A 27,121-nucleotide genomic window follows, 5' to 3' on the forward strand; every position below is an offset into this window, starting at 1 on the left:
CTATATCAGTGTGTGTCTGCACATGGCGTGTCAGTGTGTGTCTGCATGTGGGGTGTCAGTGTATGTCTGCATGTGGTGTGTCAGTGTGTGCAAGCATGCATGTGGCGTGTCAGTATGTGTCTGCATGTGGTGTATCAGTGTGTGCAAGTGTGCATGTGGTGTGTCAGTGTGTGTCTGCATGTGGCATGTCAGTGTGTACAAGTGTGCATGTGGTATGTCAGTGTATATAAGCGTGCATGTGGCATGTCAGTATCTGCATGTGGTGTGTCAGTGTGTGCAAGCATGCATGTGGCCTGTCAGTGTGTGCATGTATGTATGTGTGTCCTTAGAGTTTACTGAACTCTTTTAAAGCTCAACCTGCTTCTAATCATTTTTGACATGAAAAAGATAATTGAGAGAGTACAAATCCTAATTCAAATGCCTCTGCCCTCATTTGGCTGCAGATGGGGTTACATCTGATGCCCCATCCCTCGCCTTCTCCATGTCTCCCAAGACCAACATGGGTCCCACAGTGGGCAGGCAGGCCTTGCCCTGGTGAATATTAGAGGCTACCTGGTAAGCTTTCCTAATGCCCAGAAGAGCTAGAAAGTGATAAATACTATGGACGCCTCTGAAGATATAAGCACCGTGCGAAGGTGACTTTCAGCTGTGATTACCATGCATGTGTCAGAGAAAATTCTAGCCCATTATCTCAATTTGGTACACCTTGTCCCATACACACATAAGAAATATCTTAAAGGGGGTGGAATGGGAATGATTTTTTAATACCTGAGGCTTTAGAGCACTCTCTATCCAATCAATTAACACATTTGTATTTTACTGAAAATCACCTTGACCAACAACTGAATTATTCTCTGGGCATAATAGGGGTGGCTGCCTTGAGCTAGCACTGAACTTCTGAGCCAGGTATAAGGGCTGTACATGTGAATGCCCTTGGGCCCACCCTCCCCAGACTGGCAGGGTCCTTGGTGAGATCAGGTTGTGAAGAGCAGACTGAACCACTGTGGCAGGAGCTCATGAGATCAGCATATGCCGACACCCCGATGGTGAGGGTTGAGGGTAGAGGCTATGGGATGTGGGATTCACTGGTGGATATGGGGAATGCGGTATAAAAGCTGGGTAATTTTGAGTTGAGACACTGGGTGGCCGTGCTGTTTATGCTAAAGGAGCCTCGGTTCTGTTCTCCAACGTCACGGAACTGGCAGGAAGGAGGGACTGGGACAAAGGGCTCTTTCAGGAACCACTGAAGTCATAAGATGAAGGCAACTTCTACTCTGCCGGTACGTATACCTGCCGCTGAGGAAGGCCGGCACGCCTACCTGCCCTACACCAACCGATTGAGGCGGAGGGTAACCCAGACTGCAGGAGAGGCTCTTTTTAACAAAACAGTGCGTTATGTCTGGTTTCATGAAACATCCTTAGTAAATAATACTAGTCCCAGAAATGGAAGTCTAGTCATTCTCATATAATAGATATAGGACTGGGGAGAAGCTCAGTACATTCCTAGATGATTCCTGAGGGACTGTGATACCCTGAACTCACAGAGTGAACCACACTGACCCAGAGTCCTTGGCATCTGCCGCCTCAGGTGAGAAGCACACCTGCCCCGAGCACTAAGAACAAGTGAGGCTTAACAGCGACACCACCACAGTTCAGGGAGAGAAGGAAAGAATGGACATGAGCATGTACAGGATGCCTAACGTGTGCCAGAGACCATATTCATGTTGTAGATTGATCTTCAAAACAGCCCTGGTGTTATCCCATGTTTCATATGTAAGAAAAGTGAGGCTCAGAGAATTTAATCAGCTAATCCAGGATCATGCAACGACTCAAGGACTCAAATCTCATTCTGTCCTAAAACACTTAATATTCTCCCCACTGTGTCTCCCACCTCTAAGAACAGATACCCTGAATGAGGGTTGCAGGCATGGAAACACCCGGGTGAGCCTCTGGCTGCATAGGGGAGTCTAGGCGCTTCCTCTTACACACCCACGGTGGGGGGGGGGGGGGTGTCAAGCTTGTCTGACACATCGGCCCCTGGGACTGAGGTGAGAACTGCCCCACCCCAGCCCTCCGGGCACTGTTGAAAGAGCCCTAAGTAAGGAGTTGTGCCCGTGACTTCTTCTCTTGAAAGCTGCGGAAGAGGCAGGGGAAGGGCGTGTTGCCAGCAGTGCATCCCCAGGGCTCCGACACCGTCTCCACCTAAACACCAACCTTTCTCAAAACCAAAGATAGTTGGCAGGATGCCTGGAATGATTTTTTTAGATTACATGCATCTATGTGAACTTAATAAATTGCTAGGTTTCAAAGTAAGTTTTGGGGGTGAATTGCTCAGCAGCCAAACCTGACCAGTGACCAATACATACTTAAAACTAATTATTGGGTGTCTCCTGTCCCTCCACAGTTGAGCTTGTTGTTTTGGGATATTTGGATAAAGGTAAAAGGAAGCAAAGAGCAAGACTGAGCGCCCCCAGGAGCAGCATTAAAATCTAGTTAAAGAGGGAAAAAAGAAACACACACCCAATACCTAATGAGTCAAGCAAGACACTAGATAATTAAGTGATAAGCCGTATGTACTAGTGAGGCCGGAGAAGACAGAGATAAGTAAATGGAATAAATCAGCCTCTTTTGTACCTAGAAGTTATTCAATTTCTGCCAACGTGGATCATCCCAGCAGTTTTTTTTTCCTGTGGGGAAAAGTTGGCCAGTAATTACATTATTATCACCGACTAACTCAGCGGCATGCAGTGGCCTGTCATACCCACCCAGTTTCATTTGCTCAGATTTGGCAAGAATAGATATGGACAGAGTACCCAGGTTAATAAATATTAATGTACAGGCGTCTCGATCCATTATTTATTTCCCACCATCTGCATAAGGCCCTCTCAGGTAAAACTAATACAAGCTTCACAGGATTTGCAGTTCAACAAAATCTCCAAATGGAAATGCAGCAAAAGCACAAGAGAAATTAACCAGAGGGAGAAGCTGGCTTTTTATTTTTTTAAAGAAAACTCTTAAAAGAATTTTCAGAAGATGTGACTAAGACTTCCAAGTCTCCGAAATCCATCCCACTTGCATTATGTCACCAAGAGAGAAGGCCCCAGTCTTTTCCTGAGCGATGTCCTTGCTTTCTGGTTCCCCCGCAAAGCGGTGCTGTGGTAAACACGTGTTGCCATTCCTATCCAAACCTGCAAGTTAAAGGGGTGTCCCAGGAGCATGTCCACATAAACATGACAATAATTTAAACTGAACACAGGAGCCCTTGAACCAAGATTCGAGGTCATCTGCTGAGCATGACATAGACCTGTAAAGATTTCGAGATAGAATAAACGTACAGAGAAGGTAAGCTCCCCAGGACCACGGATGTTGTCCGGGACGCTAGTGTGTCCAGAGTCCCTAAAACAGTGTCAAGCACATGTTGTTCTGTGTTTGTTCAATAATCAAGCATGACAGAAGCCACCATCTCTCTGTACCCAGCAGGGCAGTACTGTTTATTTCATTCTGTGAGTCTCTGCGAATTAAGGATATTTAGAGATGGCATCTCTAATGTCTTAACGAGGTGGAGAATTATTTTAAAATCATCCCTGTATTTAAGGGTATTTATGCTCCCACAGTATAAAAAGGTATTTATAGCCTTATAGACTAGCCAGCCATTGTCAAGGAAAAATAAACCTCTACCTCAACCTCATTTCTTGCATAAAAACATTGAAGGATCAAATATTAAAATGCTAAATAAGTGCAACCAGGCAGTAAAAATTTGATGATATATTTATAGTGTTGATTATATAATTGAATCTGAATGATATAATCCAGTCTCTTTTCATAACAAAAAGTCAGAAAACACTAAAAAAAGATGAATGAATTTGAGCATGAACAACTTTTAAACTTCTGTACAGAAGAAAAACTACAATAAACAAGGCTAAGTGTAATGCCAACCTATGAGGAAGTTTGTATTTTACATTTTCTAATCCAACATCTATTGTACTATGTTTCATCTAGATCAATGGAGAAATAAAAAGTCACGTTGCAAAGTGGAAAGTGGGCAAAGGACATGAATGGGCAGTTCATCATAAAATTACTAATGGTAGAAAAACAGGTTGGCTTTCTTTTATCTGGTAAATCTGAGAATCACAACAATATTTTGACAAAATCCAGGATTGGCAAAGAGACTAAGATGCCTGCATGCCTACGCTGGTTTGGGAGCACAAACACCATGTTTCTAAATATGCAATGGGTAATGACATTGTAAGTGGTCGTGCAGCGCTCCCCACAGACGCGGACACACGCACTCTCAAACCTCCCAGGGGCAAACATCGATGACCCGACATGCCTAAAGAAGGAGAAGAAGTCTGTTTCTCGGCACCTCACAGTGCACAGAGCACCCGTCCCTCAAAGGGGCACAACTGTCCCATCTTACAGGGTGCAGGTCCCTTTCTTTCATCCCTGACTTAAGGTCATGTCCTTGGGTCTTAAAGGAATAAGCAAGTGACACATGGCTGTGTAACTAATGGGTCATTTCTCCCCTTCTCTACACAAAGCCCCAGCCTGGTTGTTTTTTCATTGTTAGCTTTTTATGGGAGTATGATATACATACCAGAAAGTGTACATGTATTGTAAATGTAGCGCTTGATGAATTTGCACAGCATTAACCCGCTCTTGTAACCAGCGTCCCAATACCAACACTTCAGAGCCCCCTTATGACCTTCCCTCCCCAGACGGACACCAGCCTGACTTCTCAAAGGACAGATGCACTAGGGCTGTTTTTGAACTTCATAGAAATGACGTGTTTACTGGCCCCTTGAATATTTTCTTTTGCGAAGTGCTTGCTCAAGAGATCTGCGCATCAGTTTGTTTGTTTCTTATTGATGTGAAGGCATTTTTTAAATCAAAACGAGCCTTTGGACAATTTCTACAAAGAAGATGTACAGATGCCAGCAGGTATGTGAAAAGACGCTCAGCACCACGGATGATGGGGAAATGCAAATTAAAGCCACAAGATATTGCCTCAGGCCTGTTTGATGGCTATTATCAAAAAGACAAAGACACCAGGTGGATGTTGGGCAGGACGTGGGGAAGCTGGGACCCTGTGCACTGTTGTGGGGAATGGAAACGGGCAGCTGCTGTGGACGACAGTACGGCAGGTCCTCAAAAATTTGAAAATAGAAACAACATATGACCCATGCTACATATCAAAATGGCCAGTTGTAAAAACTCAATGAGATATTTAGCCTGATCATTTCTGTCTAAGACAATGGGATGTTTTATTTTTCCCAGTTACTTTGCACATCTGTTCACAAAAGCACATGTAGGCCTAGAGAAATATCTGGGTGGATGACCATCAAGAGATTAACAATGGTTTCCTCTTCAAGGTGGAGTGGGATATTAATGATTTCAATCTTCTCACTATAACTTCCCTTCTGTTTGATTTTCAATAAACAGGTAATGTCTTAGTTTCCTAGAGCTGTTCTAACAAAGTCCCACAAACTGGATGACCTACAGCAAGGGAAATGTATTTTCTCACCATTCTGGCAGTTAGAAGTCTCTCAGAAGAAATCAAGTGTCAGCAAGGTCACACTGCCTCAGCTTCCAGGTCGACTGCTCTCTGGCCTCTTTCTAGCTTCTGGTGGTGGCCATGGATCTGTGGCATGCCTCGGCTTGGAGACGTAGCCCTCCCATGTCCCTCTGTTGTCACATGGTGCTCTATCTGTATGTCTGTGTGTCTCATAAGGGCACTCATTGTATTAGGGCCCCCCCCAACTCCAGTGTGACCTCATGTTAACTATTATACCTGCAATCACACTATTTCCAAATAAGGTCACGTTCTGAGGTACTGGCAATCCTATGCTTTCCCACAGAGGTAAGCCACACACATTCCTGAGTGTGTGCACACACACCTGCACCAGCGATGGGCTGTGACGGACGTTGTCAGTGTGTTGGAGAGGGAGGCGTGTGCTGGAAGTGGGCGGCCGTGCTCACAGGAGCCCCGTGCAGGAAGTGGGATGCAGCCTCCTGGGAGCAGGGCTGAGCTGTGATGCACTCGTTACAGAAATCTCAGCTGCTCCCATGGCATCTCTGGAGGGGATGGGACCCCAGAGTTTTCCTGAATCAGGTTCTAATCTTCCTGCTGTGACAAATATTTGTATGCTGCAATAAGTTTCTCACAGTCTTATTACCAATTTTCTACATAATTAATTTTAAAATACAAGAATTAGTTTTTATAAAACAACCTTGCAAAATGTGCAGTCCACAATGTTAATAATTTACTAATTAATATTTAAGACCCCCAGTTATCATGTGTTTAGGCTATGGAACAGTTTCCTTGCTGAGATTGTTAAATCTGTCTTTAAAACAGCAAATTTACTTAAGGAGAACTTTACTGCTAAAAAAGCAGTTTGCAAACCAAGGAGGCATAGCCCTTGGCTATGAACCAAAGGTGGGCTCATAGGAAACAGGTTTGTTTTCACAGGAAACACTTCGCCCGGGTCCCACCCAGTCCATTCTGTAAACGGAGGACCCAAGCTTGTTAAGTCTCGGTTGGCTGACGCGAGTCGCTGCCGACGGGTTGGCTTCTCAGCCCTTGTCTGTTGGGGGGCAGTGGCGGATCTACATCAGGAACTGGTTCTGCTTTGGGGAATAGACTTTATTCTGTGGTTCTTCCAAAGACGGAGAATATGTTTGCGGCCTCCCGTCAATACACGGCCATCCAACTCGTTAGCCTGACCAAATCCATCTTCTTTTCTGGCATGACAGGATTTTGGGGGGGAGGCAGAATTCACTAGGTTTTGTCTTATTTTTACTAGATTAATCACATACCCAAGAGCTCCCTTTCCTGTGCCTAAATTAGAAGACAACAGGCTAGTACAGCTGTGGATGGGTGGTGCGTATGCTCTGAGATGTGGCAGACACAGCTACAAGCACAGCTCATAATTCTTACAATATTAATGACATGAGTTTAGAATTTTTTAAATGTCAGGTTCTCATTAAAAATCAGATTGCATTTTAAAAACTGCAGACAATTTCAGTTTAGCTGGCAAATCAGAAGAGCCAATTTAAATATCTTTAGATATTTTCTTTCAGTGGCATGGATAATTCATGCCAACTGTCATTAGAAAATAGGTAATAAATATCTATCAAGAGGCTTCCCAGAATAGTATTTTCATCAAAATCTTCATAGAGTTATTCCCTCACCCTCTTCTGTAAATATGACACTCTTGACTCCATCTCCTCTCCAAAATCTTGTTATAATCTCTGTTATCTCTTGGGAATAACTAATCTAAAGTCATTTATACTTGGTAAGTTTTAAAAGATGGCTTCGGAGTTCACTGAGTAAAAGAATCATTTAGCTATCTTGATATTGTGGATGGCTTAACCTTACAAACACATCCTGATGGGGCCAGTTCAGACATTTTCAGGAAATCACAGCATTAATATATAAAATCTAGCACCTGGGACTCAGTATCTGAGAGGTGAGAGCTTCACATTGACGTTATTATACAATTCTCACAATAGCCCTGCAAGATAATTATTATTACCCCCGCGATCACAGATCAGGAAACAGACTCATAGGCAGGATAGTCATTTGTTCCAAGTCATAGAGCAAAGAGAGTCACTGGCCTTCTATGGCCAGGCAGGACCGGCAGTGGTGGGATGCCCACACGGTATCAGGGACCAGCACATGTAGACGCTGGACATTGGGTGTCCAGGGAAATAGCTCCTGCCAGCTTGTCTCTGCGTTTCCACCCCCATAATCAGTCAGTGTGAATAGTAGACACTCTCGGCTACACACCTGTTGATTGCATAGTTTGTTCATATAACATCCACGGTCACTTTATCTCCAACCCCAACCCTATTTTCTCTTGAACTGCCTTGGAAAAAAGTGAAATGGCCATCGGAATTTGGAAATAAGGGAAAAGCCCTTTGAGATCTAAAAGCCACACATCACAGATCAGAAGATAATGCTACATAATTGTCAAAAGAGAAAATGGCTCTCAGACTGGCAAGACAATAAAATAATCAAATTAATGAATTAACTCTAAATAAGTGATCTGCCAATTAGAAAGTTACTTAGGCCAAGGTCAGGGCTCCCAGAAGACACTGAGCATGGGGGAGGAGATTGACACAGAAGGTTATTTATTTTAGATATAATTGTACACACGTGTGTATGTAGCTGTGTACATACTGTACACCAATCGGACATGTATATTGCTTTGGTTTTCCTGCTAACAAAGGTTGCCCAGCAGTGAGAATGCCTCAAGTGTTTAGTTGAGGGACAGATGTTAATAAATGATTTTTATCAAAGCAATACTTGAACAAATACTGAAAGCCCTCTAATGGGAGTACTAAAAGCCCTCTACCGTATGACTCAGTTCCATTCCAGGGAATATCCATTTTTAGCCACTTGCAATTTTAATTCTTCTGCAGCTGATTCCCACCCTGTTAAAGAGCATGTTATATTGGGGTAGGGCAGTGACATGGGACAAGCATCGTGATTAATTTTTCCTGCGTATGATGAAAAATGCTGAGATATAAACAGTATAGTAAGAACAGGAGGGGCTACATCTTAAGGCTAAGATTCCATTTTAAAAACCAGGGAGTTAGGAGATAAGATTCCTAACACATTTCAAACAATAACCGACACTATCTTAAGGCAGCACAAGTGGCCCTCAGTGTTATGTCCCCACTGCTTGAGGGAAACCATATCTCAGAGAAGAACAGGATCAAGAAATTCCTCGTGTTAAGTTGATCTTACAGAATACCTGCGGGATTGACTGTGAATGGTGACATAATAATGTCTCTTACCAGAAAGAGACAAGATAAGACCACATATCAAGCCTGTGCCCAACATGTCCACCCCTGCTCTTTGTCCCATTCTCGAAATCCATGAAAGACAGAATCCTAAACCCTTAAGAGCACCACCTCTCAGAGGTCTCCCACACTCCCCTGTCTTTTACTGTGTACTCTTTGCCTTAAATAAAGACTTCTTATTGCTCAAACTGACCCTACTTTTCCAGGGATAAACATCTTTGTGACTTTGCTGTTTTATTCAGCTTTCTAGACTTAAGCACAAGTCTTCTCTCTCTCTGTTCTACTTCACACAAGTAGGGAGGGGCTGCTGAGAGCTCTGCTCAGGGCTTGCCAGTTCCTGGCACCTGGGCAACCCAGCAGGACTGCAGCTGTTCCATCACACTCCTTAGTAGCCTGACCAAAAGTCTCCTCTCTTTGCCTTTGGGAAGTTCTCAGAACACAGTCTCACTCCACCCAGGGGTCTGCGGCTCCCCCAAATCCTGGGGTGGTAGGGACTCAGTTCCCGCCCCTGCAGATCCAAGCACACTGGACACCAAGTAGCTCTGGCTTTAGGACTTGGCGAGGGATTTGCTCTATGCTGACTGGAGTTCAGTGAGCTCCCCTTTCCTGCCTCTGCTCTCCCTTGCTCGCTGATGCCATCCACTTCTACTCTCGTGTTAATGAATTCCTTCCTTACTTACACTCCTCAGACCTGTTTGTGAGTTCTTTCTGGGTCAGAGCCAAGAAGCCTCCCCGGCCCGGGTCAAGGTCTCACCTCGTGCACAGGCACAGACCTCCCCAGACGCAGCTGCCCAGCACAGGCACTACTGTTTGACTTCCCATTGAAAGTCCCCAGGTTGTAAGCGCTAAGGATTCAGCACACTTTCACGGATTTCCATCTTCTGCTCATTCCAGGTCGTTATAATTCATTACCATTTTCCTTTCCTCTAATTGGTCCCATTTGAAACTTAAGTATTTTATTTTTAGTCTGTTTCTTTTTTGTCAGCCTTCATCACTATCTTTTGAACCCATGTGCTATATAAGTGTATTTGTGCCTGTGTACTCTTGAATTCTATATACTGTATCTTTATAGTTTATCATCAAGATCATATTGATTATCTTTTTAGTATCTATAATTAAGCCTTCTAGGTATTCTCTACAATTGAATTCTAAAATCTGGAAAACAAACAAATTCATGTTATTATAAATATTAATAGCATCCACTGGCCTTTCTAGAAATCTAGTGCCACAATTCTTGTTACTTAAATAACATCTACAGGGTCAAAGTGAAATGCAAACCTTCATGTTTTACATTCTAAGAGTTGATAAGGTTGCCATGCTGTATTTTAGTTTATAATTTTCTTGTATTTTTTTTCCCTGGAGTTTCAAATGGACTGTATTTGCTTCTGTCGGCAGGATGCTATCAGCTGGGCATTCAAGTGGATCCAAATGCCATCACCCCCTTGTCTAGATTTGTACCCTTAAAAAGATTCCCATTTTCTCTATGAAGATGGAGCCTTATTTTAGGCACTTTATTACCCACATCCACTCCGGTATACTGCTTTGCAAAGGGTCGGCCCTCAACAGAATAGGTTGATGAATGGATGGATTAAGTGACAGTGAAACAGATTCAGGAAGAACCACATGCTAACTTGTCACTTGTCTGAAGTTAAAGAATTCTTTATGCATTATTGCTCTTCACTAGAGAATCACAGCTTGAATTAGAATAAAATCACCAATTTTGATTAAGGAGAAAGCAGAGAAGTTAATGGACAAAAACATTATTTGAAAGGAAAATGACCTCCTAAAAATAGAAGGAGAGCATTAAAGTAGGCACCACAAATATTCCTGTCTATTTTAAACCAGAGACTGAATGTTCTTTAGGTACTTGATTCAAAAATTAAGCCCAGAAAAAGCAGAATAATATACAGAGATATCTGTGGATGACTATAGTTCTACTTGGCTCAAAATAGTACAAACATTGAAGACAAAGCTGAAATAATTTGACAGTTAACCTATTGAGATTTAATTTTCAGGTGTTTGGGCCTGGACCGTATGGAAAATACTCCAGGAAATAGGCTATATTTAAAATATGAACTGGCCTTTGAGCCAGCTAGTCTTTAAAATGCACTTTTTAATGGGTTGCTTTAAAAGCTGGGGAATAAGTAAAATGCAGAATTCCAAGTGGAGAAAGGGATGTCTTTGCTTAGTCCTCCACACGAGAGCTGTCACGGTGTTGGGGGCAGGCCGAGCGGGCGTTGGCTGCGTCAGTGAGTGTGAGCCCCACGGTGGCCTGGGAGGGAGCCCCGTGCTAGGGAATCCTCCCTGCACGCCGCCTCTGTCCACCCTACTGCCTGCAGGCTGGGCACGCCGGGCACACTGGGTTGTTCATCTGCAGAGGCAGCTCCGGCCAGCCTTCCTAGGAGTTCTGTCAGAGCCACTCCTGCCTTTTGTGTCATTGTTAAACAGCAGGGCCTGGGTGGAAACCAACCCTCCCCTATCCCTGTGAATTCTGCCAAATGGATTCACCAATTTCCCTAAATGACACTTGGAAAAGCATAGCTGGGAGATGAATTTTGCCTCCTCGAGTAAAAACAGAAAGGAGCGTCTGGGGGGTCATGAGTCTGCAGGGAAGAAATTCGCTTACCAGACGCAGCCACGGCAGCAAGCAGCAGAGGAGCCGGCCGAGAGGGAGCCGGGGCGCCCTTGGCATCCAGAGGGCAGGCCGGGTGAGTGAGGCCAGGACCGCCCAGCGCCCGGTTCCCCCCGCTCACTCTGTCTGTGGTCCCCTTCGCTCTGCTGAGAGGGGGGTCCTGACACGGCCACATCACTGGGGCTGGGCGACCTCTGCAGTGTGGTGGGCCTTTGACCTCTCCCAGATGCTCTGCGACCCTGGCTCCCAAGCCCACCCCTGCTGGTCTGACGTGACCGAGTCATTTCCGCTCTTGGTAGCATAGACGATGCTGTTTCTATCAGAGAAGCCTTGTTGGGCCTTAAAGCTCTGTTTCTAGGAAATTCCTGAGCCGCCCACAGTCAGCTGTGACGGAGACTCCTGCATTCGTGACTATCTGAGCAGGGGTGCATTTCTCAGCTAGTTATTTACTCAAACAAGAACTCTGACAAATGGCCTGCTTTTAGAAGCCCCAGGTGGGTAATGCAGGCAACGTGCTTAGAGAGGTATGAGGCACATGATGAACAGGAGAGGGTGCACCTGGCCAGGAGCTCTCGGGGACACAGTGGGGCCTTAGGGAGGAGGTCAGATGGAACTGAACAAGCAGACGGGAGCCGGCAGCCCTGCGCTCTGTCGGGAGAGCGCTCCCCTGCTGTGCTTGGACGCATCAGAAAGGCAGTGACTCCAGAGTGGCTGCTCCTTCCCACCGACCGACCGAGGTCAGACTCCACTGCCGGCTGGGAGAGCGACTGCGCGCTGGCCTGTGGTCCCCACTCCAGCTCTGGGACCACTTAGTCTCTCTGTGGCACCGCTTTCCAAGTGCTTATGTCACATGTGGTTGTGAGAATCAAATAAGATAATAAGCAGGAAAAGACCTTCCGAACTATTAGATTACGTACTAGTATATACACTTGCCGTGCAAAGCTTCCGCTGCAGCTCGGTTCCTGTGGTCACCTGGGACCCTCCTCGGGTAGTGCTTTTGTGACTGTTGGGACCACTGATCACAGTGGCCCACCTGCTCCCTGATGTGAAGTCAGTGGTGGTATTTTGTCCCACAATCCAGAGCAAATGCACCATGGTGTGGACAAGAGCCAAACAGAGCCAAACAGAATCCTTAAATAAAATCAGGTAAATAAAAGCTAAGAGATGGAGGGTTACAATGGTTAATTGAATGTGTCAGCTTGACTGGGCCACCGGGTGCCCAGGTATTGGTCAGACATTATTCTGGGTGTGTCCGAGGTTGTTTCAGTCAGACTGAGCGTAGCAGATAGCGCTCTCCCTAACGTGGTGGGCCTCATCCCACCTATGAAGACCTGGATGGAGCCACAAGGTAGGCCCTCTCCTAAGAGGGACCCCTCCTGCCTCGCTGGTCTGAGCTGAGACTTAGGTTTCCTCCTGTCTTCACACTCAGCTGAGCACCACGGGTCGGGTTGGGAGCCTGCCCGCTCGGGAACAGAGCTGCACCATCAGCTGTCCTGGGCTCCAGCTTGTGACTGACGATCTGGGGACTTAGCCTCCAGAACCCCATGAACTGGTTCCTTACACACACACACACACACACACACACACACAGTCTCACACACACACAGATCCTATTGATTCTGTTCCTCTGGAGAACCCTAATACATGGGTCTCTTTTCCTTTTGAGTCATGAACTGTAAAAATAGAAAATTTTAACCTTCTACCACATCCATGTTTTGGTCAAGATACCTTGGCATAGACCTAGATGTCACCATGTCCAGGGAGATCACCCAGAAGTGATTGTGATGCCAGCCGATGCCACAGCACTGGCCTAGTGACCTCACGTCAGTCTCAGGGGAACCCCATTTTCTCTGTGGGGAGCTAGGCTAAGGCTGTCACGAGTGGCTTGGATTGATGATACACAAGACACAAATATAAAGCTGATTCCGATTCACAGAATAACAGTTTGGGGAGGTCATGCCTTTCCCCAGAGTGAAAATCTTCCTAGCAACTGCCCTACCTGGGTGATCAGAGCATTTTCTGATGGGGAAGACTTCCAAGGACCCTGAGTGACCACAGACACAGTGTTTCAGAAAGGTCACAGGCAAGACACAGAGGAAAGGAGGGCCACTCCTGCAGCAAAATACATGGCTTTGTGGTTTTGTTTGAGAGATGAGACATCAAAATGTTTCCTCCTACAGGGCCTGGGACTCCACCATTAGACATGTATCCCTAAGGAATCACTGGCTTCAGAAATAAAAACTGCCATTATCATTAAAATTTAACGTGTACTTTAGCGATGGGGACTGTGCTAGAAACTTCGTCTATGTGATCTTGGTACGCGTACAGCAGATAGCTCACAGAATGAACTGCTGTCCTTCACTGCAGGGAAAGTCACATGGTGTCCAGACCACACGGGCTGTAGGTGGCAGAATGGGCTGTGAGTCGAGGTCTGCCAGCCTGCGCATGGGGGGCAGTGATAGCTACCTGATGCCAAGGAAAATTCAAGGTGTATACAACATATACTGCATAATATATATCTGCTATATAGGATATATAGTATATACACACTCTGTATATGCTATGCATGCAACATATATGATACACTATGCACACGGTATATACGTACATACTGTGTAGCATGTATACATAATGTAGTACATATACACTTTAAAATCTTTATGTTCTTTATTACTTATTGTCTGCGTCTCCTGGTAGAATGTAAGTTCCATGAAGGCAGGGGCACTTTGGTTTGGTTTTACTGCCCCAGCCCTTACTTTGGTGCCCAGCTCAGAGCAAGCATTTCATAAATATTTGTTGGCTGACTGATCAAGGGCAGCCTTTAGGTATTTAACCACTGAAGACATTAAGTGACACCTCCTAATATGCATTTCTCCCTTCTTAAGCTTCAGTATACTTGAGTGTTTCCTAAATTTTCAGTTAACAGTTCTGAGGAAATGAAATACTGAGACCGTGCAGTTTCTGGCCGCTGTGACTCCTGAAGCGATGGACAGGTCAGAGCTGTGAGCTCCTTGCCGCTGTCAGTCACCCAACCACCAGCTCACTCGCCATCACCCAGACAGCAAACGCTGTGTCCTCATGCTGCGCCAGGGCTGTGTGGTGCATGTCCCTTCACAGCAATTGCACATAAGTTGGTATCGAACTGATGGAATCCCCAAACTTTACATTAAATAAACTTGTTAGGAAAATAAATGATGACATTTTAGTATTAACTGTCCTCTTTGTTCATTCTTTTGCAATGATCTTCTAAAAATGGCATGTTTTTAGGTCTCCAGAAGGCTCCTGCTCCGCCACCTGTGCTGAGCCCAGTTCCAGGAACACGGGGCTGTTAGCCCAGCTCAGGCCCAGGTCACTGTCCTATTTAGAGGAGTCAGTGCACCTGATTCCAGCGCCCCCATGTCTGCACCCGATCCACCAGCTCCCGGAGGATGCCTGAATGAGGAAGAGCTGTGCTTGAAGCTCCGTGGAAGCAGGATCTTCAGTGTTGGGTGGAGAGGCAGTTTTCTGGCCTGAGCGGTGGGGGGAGGTCCTGTCTGAGATGGAGCCATCTGGAGCAGGAGCAGGATCGGGTGGGCTTCCCGGGGAAGCAGTAGTTATAGTCTCTGAAATGTAGTTTGATGTCAGCATACTCAAACTACCAAGCAGTGGCCAGTTCTCAGTGCAAAACACCTACATACATGCTGCTTCACTGAGTTGACATGTGCCCTGGAAGGATGGACGGAGATCCTTCACACGGATAGCAAGCCCACCGCGCGGGCTCCACAGAGGGAGGAGAGGTGGGCGGGGGCAGCACGTGGCTCCGAGTCCTGTTTTGTGGCTTCTGTTCTCATCTCCCCAGTGGCACAAACGTTCAGGGATTGCAGGGGACTCTTTCAGCCCCAAGAGGGTCTCTTCCGTGTCACGTGAGTGAGGCCGGCAGAGCCAGGGACACCAGCCGGCAGGCACGAGCCCCTGTGGGGGTGCGAACGGTGGCAAAGGCCACCCTGCATAGAGGACTTAAGAGGGCTTGAGGGCTTATTGTATTGAGTTTCCTTTAACCACCTGCAGGCCCACAGGGTGTCTACTGCGTCTGGACCAGGAGGAAGGCAACTTCTGTGACAAAACAGCATGAAGGGCTTTGTGGGCACGCAGTGTGTGCACGTGTGCTGGGTGTCGTGTGTGTGTGTGTGCGTGGAGTGTGCTGTGAGTTGTACGTGTGCACATGTGGAGCATGTTAGGTATTGGGAGTCGTGTGTAGTGTGCTGTGAGGTGTGCGTGTGTGCAGTCACACACTGGGGAGTTGGAGGGAACCTCGAGGGTGGAGCGTCTGGCCCCGGGCAGCCTGGCTCCCGGTAGAGATTTCCTGGCTTGGCCCTGGCATCTGGTGTGGCAGCACTCCTGTGCATGGCAGCGAGCGGGGGTCAGAGGCCCGGACCTGTGTCAGCACAGATGGGCTCAGGGTGGCAGTCAGGACAACACTTTGCAAAACAAGCTCAGAAGGGGCATCATCATGCTGGGAAGTGGGCCTGCGGCAAGCCAGTGATGGAGACGTGGGCGCCTCCAGCCTGGGTGCAGGTTCCCCAGCTAGTCTGCATCACCTGCGCTCTGCTGGGCTCCCCAGGACCCTGGACACCAGGCCCCAGAGCCCTGTTCTCCCCCAAGTCTCCCTGTCCCAACAAACCCGTGGCTGGCACTCGGCCCTCCTGCCATGCCATTTCTGGGACTTCTGGTACAGTCGCCCTCTTCCTGCCATCCCTACCTTCTCCCTTCCCCCAAACCTGCCTGTGTTCAAGGCCAACTGGCGTCATCTTCTACCTAAGTAGCCCCTGCAGGTAGGACCTTCTGTGCTGCCAACAGTGGCCCCTCTTTCTCCAGGTTAGCACATACCTGTGCGCTTTTACGTCTCCACAGCTGTGTAAGGAAACCGTGGGGAGGAGCTAAGTCTCAAACCGTTTCCACCGCCTCACAGCCCCTCCAGCCCAGCGCTGAGCCCAGCACTGCTGCAGAGAGTGTGGGAAGATGTCTGTGCGTCATTAGGTACCTTCCAGCTTGACTGTGAGACTCATCCCTCCAGGAGACCAGCAGGGGATCAGCCACCCTGAGGACCACCCCCAGGGCCTGGAGAAGGGTGCATCCACGGCTTCTGTCCGCCTGTCACTGAGGCACGAGCCACAGGGATGAACCCCTGCATAGAAGGCTCCTGCTCTCTCTGTCCCAGAGGTGTCCACGGGGGAGACATGATGCAGACGTCGGGGGGCAAGGGTCCTGGAGCTGGGGCGACTGCCGGCGGGGCCGGTGATGTCAGAGCAAGACCTCACCACCCCCAGCGAGTCCAGGAAAGCAGCTCCGGGAAGAGCCTGCGGGCACACAGGGCTTCAGAGTGCTGGGGGTCCTGCCGGGGCTCTGAGGCATGGGCAGGGCAGGACGTGAAGCCCACCTTGTGGGAGGCAAAACCAGGGTGCCCGCCCCATGAGCGAGGTCACAGGGAGGCTCTGTGGGGTGAGAGGGCAGCCCGGAGGCCTGAGGTTGAGGATTCGGCTGCGTGGGGGCACCTGCCTCGCGGGGCCGTGAACACCGCACGAAGGCCGTGCAGCAGAGCTGAAGAGCAGCAAACGCACTTCCCATTCGCCCCAGGGCTGCCCCAGATCCCAGAATCCCCTGGGCCCAGCCTGGGCACCCAGGGGCTCAGCCCCCGAAGAAGGCCTGGGGGCGCCCCGGACGCTGTCAGCATTCCAGGGAACACAGCACCAGACACATGACACACAGCCATGTGCCCCTCACACCCCACACACATGCCCCACACCCCACACTCACACCCCACACCCCACACTGACACCCAAAGCCCACACTCACACCCCACACCCCACGCTCACACCCCACACCCCACACTCACACCACATACCCCATACCCCACGCTCACACCCCACACCCCACGCTCACACTGCACACACCACACCCCATGCTCACATCCCACACCCCACACTCACAATGCACATGCCACACTCATACCCACACCCGATGCTCACAACCCACACTCCATGCTCACACTGCACACACCACACCCCATGCTCACACACCACACCCCATGCCCACACCACACACCCCACACCCCACGCTCACACCCCACACCGCACACTCACACCGCACACCCCATACCCCACGCTCACACACCACACCCCACGCTCACACACCACACCCCACGCTCACACACCACACCCCACGCTCACAATGCACAAGCCACACTCATACCCACACCCCACACTCACACCCCACACCCCACACTCACGCCCCACACCCCACACCCCCTGCTCACACACCACACCCCATGCCCACACCACACACCCCACACCCCACGCTCACACCCCACACCGCACACTCACACCGCACACCCCGTGCTCACACTGCACACACCACACTCATACCCACACCCCACACTCATACCCCACACCCCACACACACCCCACACCCTACACATCACACCCTACACTGATACCCAAACCCCACGCTTATACCACACACCCCATGCTCACACCCCACACCCCACGCTCACCCTACACCCCACACTCACACCCCACACCCCATGCTCACAACCCACACCCCACACTCAAACTCAACACCCCAAGCTCACACCACACACTCACAACCCACACTCCATGCTCACAGTCCACACCCCACACTCACACCCCTCACTCAACACCCCACACGCACACTCCACACTCACACCCCACACTCAACACCCCACCCCATACCTATGAACTTCGCTAGAAATGGAACAGCAAGGCTGCCCAGGAAGGGCTGGGAAATCTCTGAGAGCAGCAAGCAGAAGGGGAGAAAGACGGCAGTGCGGCCGTGTCAGCAGGAGCTGAGTCCACATCACAGCAGTAAGATGCAGTAGGTGCGATTTTCAACGACCTTACTGGGGTGCATGTGACCCCAGTAACTACTGAAGAGCAGCAAACGCACTTCCCATTCGCCCCAGGGCTGCCCCAGATCCCAGAATCCCCTGGGCCAGCCTGGGCACCCAGGGGCTCAGCCCACGGGGAAGGCCTGGGGGCGCCCCGGACGCTGTCAGCATTCCAGGGAACACAGCACCAGACACATGACACACAGCCATGTGCCCCTGGGGTGCATGTGACTGTAACTACTGCACATGTACAACACAATAGCTTTTATTAATGTGTGGATTTGATCCATCCTGACTACAAGTCACTTTGAGAGCGTCTCCACTGCCTCCAAACCTCCCCTGAGCCTGTCTCCAGCGATGAGCACCCGGGAAGTGCCCAGCTCCCGCGGCCAGCGTGTGTCTGGGCCCGTCCATGTCGTAGGGCGTGTCAGGAGGTCCTTCTTCCTTTATGCTGATACTAGTCCACCGCATGACTGGACCGAATTCCAAGTTCACCAGCTGATGGGCATTTGGGTGGCTTCCAGTCTGGGGCTATCAGGAATAATGCTGCTACAAGCATTCATATGTATAAGTGTCTGAGAAGAGTTATTTTTTCATTTATTTCAAGTGAACTCCTAGGAGTCTTGTGGGAGTTCCAGCGTGTGAGAAGTGGTTTTACCCTCATTTTCCTGACGATCAGCGGCGTTCAGCAATTCACCATTTTTACTGGCCTGTCATGGGCCTTCTTTGGAGAAATGTCTGCTCTGGTCCTTGGCCCACCTTTTAATTGTGTTTTCTGTTGTTATTAATAAGCTATTGGTGTTCTTTACATATTCTGTGTACCTGTCCTTTATCAGCAGTATGATTTGCAACTATTTTTCTCATTTAAAAACTTAAATTTAAGAACAGCTACCAGCTGTTGCTACTTTCCATGGTGACACTGTCCTGTGCTTGGCTTCTTAGCTTTCTCTTCACCAAAGGAAGCAGTTTCCTCTATTAAATTCCTTCTGGTTAAGAACTATGGGTGGCTTCTGTTTTCCTGGGTGGACCTGGACAAATAGGCCTCTAAAGTCCCGCTATTTTATTTGCTCCTGATAATGGATCTCCCTCCATGCGGTCTCCGGAATGACGGATTCCCCAGTTCCTTATGCCTCTCCCCTGCCGCTGCACCCCCACCACCCATTACCAAGCCCACTGTATTCATCACTTAAGACCACATGTCATTTCCCTCCTGCCTCTTCCCCGACCCCCAGTCTGAGTCAGAGCTCTTGCCGCTCCCCGCATGTTAGCCCCAGGGGAGGTCTCCCCAGTCATCACTACATCCCCAGCCCTCAGCACGGTGCCTAGGGTGCGGCGGGAGCTGCAGGACCTGACATTTCATATCTTAAGCAGCTGGCAGTGAGGTAGAGAGCTGCTGAGACAAGGCTCTCCTTAACAAAGAAAAGGACCTCTCCTGGGCCAAAGGCTGGCTCGTGTGACTTAGTAGCCTCCAGGAAGTCTGCATGACCGACGGTTTGAAGGACCTGGAACTCTAGAACGGGGGATGAGAGATGCCCCTCAAGAGCCTGGCTGTGAGCCTCCTTGCACCAGGTGAGGACAGAGTGAGGCTTGGATGAGGGTGTCCTGGGGCAGGCACCTCAGAGGACTGGAAGCAGGGTGCCTGAGAGCTCTGTTAAGGGGTCCCCTTGTGGTGGACTAGGCCTCTGTTGGGGACCACGTGGCTGTGTTCCGCCAGATGTGCGTATTTGAAGCTCTACCCCTAGTGCGGTTGTATTTGGAGTAAGGAAATAACTAAGATTAAATGAGGTCTTGAGGGGAGCGCTGATCTGATGAGGCTGGTGTCCCTTAAGAAGAGACACCAGAAAGTGAGGATGGGGCACCCCCTCTCTCCCTCTCCCCATCCTCTGTCTCTCTCTCTCTCTCTCCCTCTCTCCCTCTCTCCCCTCCATGCGCACACACTGAGGAAAGGCCATGGGGACCAGCAAGAATGGACCCAAGGACAGGCCAGGAGGGGAGCTCTCACCAGAAACCAAATCAGCCGGAACCTTGACCTTGGACTTCTCACCTCCAGAGCCGTGAGAAATAAATTCCTGTTACTAAGCTGCCAGCTGGCGGTGTCTAACGGCGGCCCACCTCCCCGGGCCTTCCCCGGGCCTTCAGGAAATTCTATTCCACACAGTGCTTTCACTCGCTGAGGGAGGGGCTTTGTGTCTTTGCTTGAATGACAGCGTGAGAAGAGAAAATAGCAGAGGAGATGGCAGGGGCTCACACTCCCCGAGTCCTTAACAAGCCCGTGATTCTGGGCTAAATGCTGTTCATGTTTCAATGGGGTTAATTCTCACAATACAGGGTCAGGGACCAAGGCACAGATGTGAACGGTTCACCCAAGTCACACAGCTGATGGACCGCAGAGCTTGGGTCCACACGCGGCCATGGGGCCCCTGAGCCTACACCTGCATTCAGGGCCTCCCAGAAGCCTGGACCAGGAGGGGGCAGGTCAGGGGACGGAGGAGAAACAGGAGCAGGACTGTGGAGCTTGAGATGATGAGTGGCTCAGTCCTTCAAATTTGGATCCTCCTGTTTGCTGAGACAGGTTTGGGGTGAGTGGAGAAGGTACCAACTCCCCCTGCATCGTGCTGTGGGAATGAAGGGCAACCGGATGAGTGCGAACCATCGGCCCGGAGCCGGCCTTAGCATCGGGGCTCCCTGCCACCGGGCGGAGGCTCAGGGGCAGACAGAGGGGAGGGATGACGTCGCTGTGGGAAGTGGGGTGTCAGGGGGTTCTGGCGCAGGTATGGGGGAGCAAGGACAGCTAACTAGAAGCGGGCACCCTGTATGCTTAGTTAGGGGAGCATATTTGGCTTTTTCTGTGTGGTCTTAAGTTGGAAGTGGGAACAAAAATTAGAGAAGCTGGTAACTATTAATCAAGTCCTGACCATTTGGGGCCAGTTGTTGTAAGGGCTATTTTTTGGATTCCTGAGCTGGCTGCTGGGCATAATGCTCTTGTTATAATACGTAGATAGCCAGACCTGAGCAGGGAGGGGCTTGGGGACTTGGGCTGGAGTTACATTCTGATGCAGGGGAACTCTGGTTCCGTGCGGCTAACAAGCTCCCAGGCGGGGCCAGGAGGTCTTTTGGCCACAGTTTGCATAGCAGAGACCCAGCGTAGGGCTCGGAGCGGGGAAACAGGGATGCATCTTCACACTCACCAATCTACTTCAAGCTGCCGGTACCAGGGCATGTTGTAGAAAAACCAGCAGTGGACCACCTGCAGGTGGGAGTTCCGTCTTTGGGGAAATAAAAATCTCTGTGTGTGATCTTGGGTAAGTAGCACTAACTTCCCATGTCTCAGCTTCCTGCTACATTATAGAAGTGGCTTGTAACACATAATCTTTACATAGTAATTAGTATTTTAATGCTTCCTGTGTGTACACAGTATGCTAGCATTTTACTATGAGAATTATTTAAGATGATAAGTGTGACCTTTTTAGGGTTGCCACATTAAATATAGGACACTCAGTTAAGCCTAAATTTCAGACCAACAACAAAAGTTGAGTTAAATTATGCCCCATGCAATATTTGGGACATAACTGTACTAAAAATAAAAGTATTTATAGCTTACCAGGACATCCTGTATTTTTAGCTATTAAATTTAGCAACCTGAAGAAGTCTCGTGCCCATTGTATAGAAAGGGAGACTAATTCCAAGGTCACCCAGCTGAGAGGCAGAGGGGCCGGACATCAGGATGAGGTCACTCACCAACCACATGAAACTCAGACATGCAAATCTCCTGCGACGAAGCCTGAATGGTTATTTTAAGAAGACTGGGCCCCCAAGGGATGTTTTCAGTCTGCCAAACCGCTTTCATTTCATCAGAGGACCAGTCTTCTAAATGAATCAAGTTCATTTTTTTTCTTCCAACTTTCCCCAGGTGTGGAAGAAACAGCAAGTCACAGCTATTAATATTTTGACTCTATTAAGAGCAGAACTTTTCAAATAGTTGAGTGACCACAGTGTTACGTCATTGTAAGCAGATGCTTCCAAAAGGAAACCAGCTTTGCACATTGGCCTAGCTTTTCCAATTCGGGAATCAAAGAAAAACTTTTGGGAGTTCATCCTGTTACTGTTCAGAGGCACTATTCTGACTGCTATCCCACATTCAGTGGAAGGTAAACATTAAACACAAGAGCATTTGATTTTGCAGTTGTGTTACAATTGCTGGTCAAGCACAGTGACATGGTAAAACCAGTATTTCACTAAATTAAGAAAAGAGTGGTAGTTTCTATTTTGACTGGTAAAATATTGCAACTTACTTGGATATGTGGGTTGGGGAGAGAGAGGAGGAGTAATGGCTCTTCCACACTTTGGGGGAAAAACTTGACATTGGTTACAGTAGAAATACTGTAGCATGGAAACACACTTTTCTCTCTGAAAGTTTCGTCGAACTGCAGAAATGCATGGGCCTTTGAAGTACTTCACGGCTATCAAAATAAAGCTCTTGCAATGGTATTAAACTCATTTTTTAGTAAATGAAGTTTGATTGCATGTTGTTCAAAGTCAGATGGAAACCTTTTTATTCAAAAATTGGGAACACTTGATGAGACTAAAATAACTTCAGACTTTACTGCTTTTAGTGAATTTGTAATTATTGAAAACAAAGTGTTCAGGAGGGAAGCACTGAAATTGATCCCTTCAAAAGCAGGGCCCAGATAAATTAAGTGAAAAAATCTCAAATAGTGTATAAAATTTAATTTTGAAATTCCATAACTATACTTGGGAGTATCTTACATTTTAAACTGATAAATTATATTCTGTAGTGGAATAGAAGGAAATGGAGAAAACCAAGTAGTTTTAGCACCCAAATTTGATTACAGTCCAAATAATTTGATATAGTCTGTCTTGTAAAAATCATTTTTGAGAAAATATAGAGTAAATGGAGGCCAAACAACATCTGTGCTGGTATTTTTGCCTGTTTTAAAATTAAAAAAAAATAGAACTAAGGCTATCCTCTGCTTAGCAGAATTTGTTCTGTGAACATCAGACTCAGTCCTCAAAGAAGTAGTGTGTATATTCCAGCCATAATTATCCTGCCTGTTAGTTTTTCATATTTATCAAAACAAACTAGGGAAGCTTTACTTTAATATATTGACATATTTTAAGATTCAAAAATAATTTTATTTTTAAAAATGGTTTTGTAATTTAGCTAATTTATCTACCTATATATCGCACCAACTTGTCAAAACCCCTGACTGAGTCCCAAGACCACCCTGTTTATAGGCCTTTTCTACTTGTTCCAAGTTGAAGTCCAACATCGAGGCTTCTCAGAGGGGAAGCGTTTACTCGTGGCGGGGACTGGGACGGAGCAGGAGTCCTGGAGCAGGTGGAGAGGCCCCAGGCGGGTGGTTACCGACGGCCACCCTGCGTGAAGGTCTGGGGTCTGCGGCAAATTCTTTCTCAGGACCTCAAACAACTAAGAAAGAGAAAAGAAAAAAATCTTTATACAAACACCCCAGCAGAGCAGCTTAGCAGGGGCGATGGGGGGGATGCTCCCAGCAGCTCAGCTGCCCACTGCTGGTAAAGCAGCTCCCGCCTCTCCCACGGTCCTGGGCATCTCCAGGCCTGCGCCCCGATGGACGGAGGGAGGAATCAGTCGTGTTTGCTAAAGCCCAAGGCTTTGCTCTCCCGTCAGAGGACCACATCGGGGATACTCGCTAACATCTGAACATTCCAAGCCCGGGCAGGTGCCACGAAGCTGCTCAGCCACAGGCACATGAGCATGACGTCACTGTGCCGAGACATCACACACAGTGATCAATCGCCACACTCCCAGGCCCATTTATTACACAGCTTGGTGATGAATTTTATAAATTACTCATTCTTGTGATCCACCAAGATGCAACTGTATTCAAACAAAGCCAGTAAAATCAGTAAATAAATGAACAACATAGTAATGCTCCCCTTAGATGACCCCGGGCACGTGTTGGAAGGTCTGGATTTCTGTGTCAGTCACAGGAAAAGATTATTTTAGTCAGAGAAGTGGAGAGACCCTTACTTGTAAGTCCTGCAGAGACCCCTGCGGCCCACAAGGCTTCTCCCTGAATTTTAATCTTACACATCGGTGGCCCAGTCTTCCTCGGGTGTGTCTGGTGGTGGACACCCAAGACTCTGTGTTCACGAGCCACAGGGAGTTTCTGTGCGCTGGCGCTCAGGAGAGACTGCGGATGTGAGTAGATGGGATCCATGCCCGCTGAGGGCTCGCTCCGCATCTGATAGTTGAGGCGAACTAATGCACTTGTTCTCTCACAGCCTATCTTTTCCATGTTCTTTTGCTAGATGGAGCCAGAACATGGAATTGCAGTGGACACAGACTGTGTTGTAGTCCAGTAAAAACAATTTTGCAGGCTGCTAAGACACTTGAGTGGTGTGTCCCCTTCCATTTGAATCCCACGTATGTATGTTTTCAGAAACAGTACTTCAATGCATTGCCTATTATCACCCGGTGTTCACCGACTCATTCTGATCTGAATCCAGTAACAGGAGAGACCTTGATAAATGATGTGGAAAATTTATCATCAAAAAGTGGCAGGAATATAAATCAATCCTTTTCTCTTTTGCCTTGCTGACAAAGAAGCTATGAAGGATAAAATCAATTAATAGGAGTCAAAAAGGTTTTACTTGACAATAAGAGGGTTATTACAATGTTAAAAAATGCTTTGTATTCTACATTGTGCTTAATTTTTAAGATGTCTCAAAACTGTTTTAGTGCCAGATAGAGTATAAATTCTAGTCAAGGTACAAGAAATAAACTAGGATAAATGGGCAAAATGAAAGTGCTACTAGCTTGATGTGACTGTTTATATCCACATCCAAGGCTTGGGAGATGATAAGAAACATCTGTCTTCGTCATCCTTTCTCTTCTTCCCAAATCTGCTTCAGTGGATGCATTTACCTATGTGTCTATCTGAAATAAAGACAGGCTTTTCGAACTGAATATTAATTCTTCAACATCCATTTCAAGTTCTGTGTCCTCCACAAAAATGCCCCATCAAATTTAATTTATAGTGATTCTTCTGGCTTAGGACATTATGGGGTAATTTTGTCTAAATCTCAAATATGTCACTAAACTCTAGTCTGTACTTTATTCTCAATAAGCTATTTGAAAGTAGAAATTACACTTTCTTTTTCTCTTTTTTTTTTTGTTGTTATGTACAATGTGATGATTTGATGTACTTATACACTGAAATAATCACCCCAGTCAAGCTCATTCACCCATCCACGACCTCCCATCACGACCCCCGTCTTCTGTGTGTGCAGTGAGAACACCCGGGATCCACCCTCTTGGCAAGTTTCAGGTATGTGGGGCAGTGTTGTTACCTGCAGCCCTCATGCCCTGCACCAGTCTGCAGAACTTACTCCTCCTGCACAACTGAAACGTGGTGCCTCTTGACTAACACTCCTGCTTACCCCTCCTCAGCCCCTGGCAAACACCATGCTACTCTCTGCTTCTGTGTTTGACGATCTTAGATTCCACATGTGAGTGAGATCCCTCCGTGTTCTTCTTTCTGTGTCTGCCCATGTCACCTAGCATCATGACCTCCAGGTCCATCCATGGGATTGCAAATAGTGGGACTTCCCTCTTTTCAAAGCTAGATACCGTTCCACTGTGTGTAGACACCACATCTTCTTCACCCATTCATCCACCAGTGGGCATGGAGGTGCCTTCCCTAGCTCGGCTATTGGGAATCACGTGGCAGTGATCATGTGAGTGCTGATAGCGCTGTGAGATCCTGACGTCATTGCCTTTGGATATACTCCCTGACGTGGGACTGATGGCTCATGGGGTAGTTCTATTTTTAATTTTCTGAGTGTCCTCCAGGCTGGTTTCCAGTGGCCGCACCAATTTGCATTCCCACCAGCAGTGCCCCAAGGTTGCTGCTTTCAACATCTCGCCAGCACTTGTGATCTTTTGGTTTTTCATAATAGCCGCCCCAACTGCCGTGGGGCTGTAGCTCTCTGTGGCCTGACTGCATTTCCCTGATGATTTAAACCTCATTTTTCTACTCTGGCATCTTCTAAAGGACCTGGCAAAGACTGGATATCGTAGTAATAGACGCTTAGAAAGATTTGTTCATGTCAGCCAGTGACGGCAGTGGGAGATTTCCTATGGTCAAGAACTGTCTTTGGACACCCCAAGTCAGAGCTCGTGGTCCCGACTCTACAGCATACTGGGTGGTTTCTGGATGTACACCGGGTTGGCCAGTGGTAGCCAGGTGGCCTCGAAGTAGAGAGCCGGGGTGTGTGTGAATTGGCACAGGGAAGCATTTGCTTCCTGCGCCAAGTTACTGCAGCCAACTTTGGCTCGGGGGTACCAGGAAACAGCAAAATGTGGAGAAAAGGATGTGACTCCAAAAGCCGGTTTTCTGTCTGCACCCTCTCATTGGAAGCCAAATCTGCAAGGGAGTGTCAGAAGGGACAAGTGGATGCAGCCCCAGCAGCTGGGAAGGACAGCAGAGGGACAACTTAGTGGTCACAGGCCGCTGTCTCAGGGACCTTGGAGGGGGCCCTGCAGCCCGTATGCTCTGCAGCAGGACCCCGGGCAACCAGCGGCCACAGCCCAGCTCAGGCCAATGAGGTATTTGTGCCATCACAGGGGCTGTACCTCTTTTTAGTCTGGGAATAAAAATATGAGGCTGAAAGGCTGTTCCGACTTGAGGCTGCACCCAGGGCCACTCACTCAGCACCTCAGGGGGTCTGCAGTGGAGGTCAGCACCCACTGAGGCTCCGGATGGTTATTGGATGGAAAACCAAGGGTTCTTCTTTTT

The sequence above is a fragment of the Manis javanica genome, chromosome 6 (genome assembly GCF_040802235.1).
Source record: "Manis javanica isolate MJ-LG chromosome 6, MJ_LKY, whole genome shotgun sequence".
NCBI lineage: Eukaryota > Metazoa > Chordata > Mammalia > Pholidota > Manidae > Manis > Manis javanica.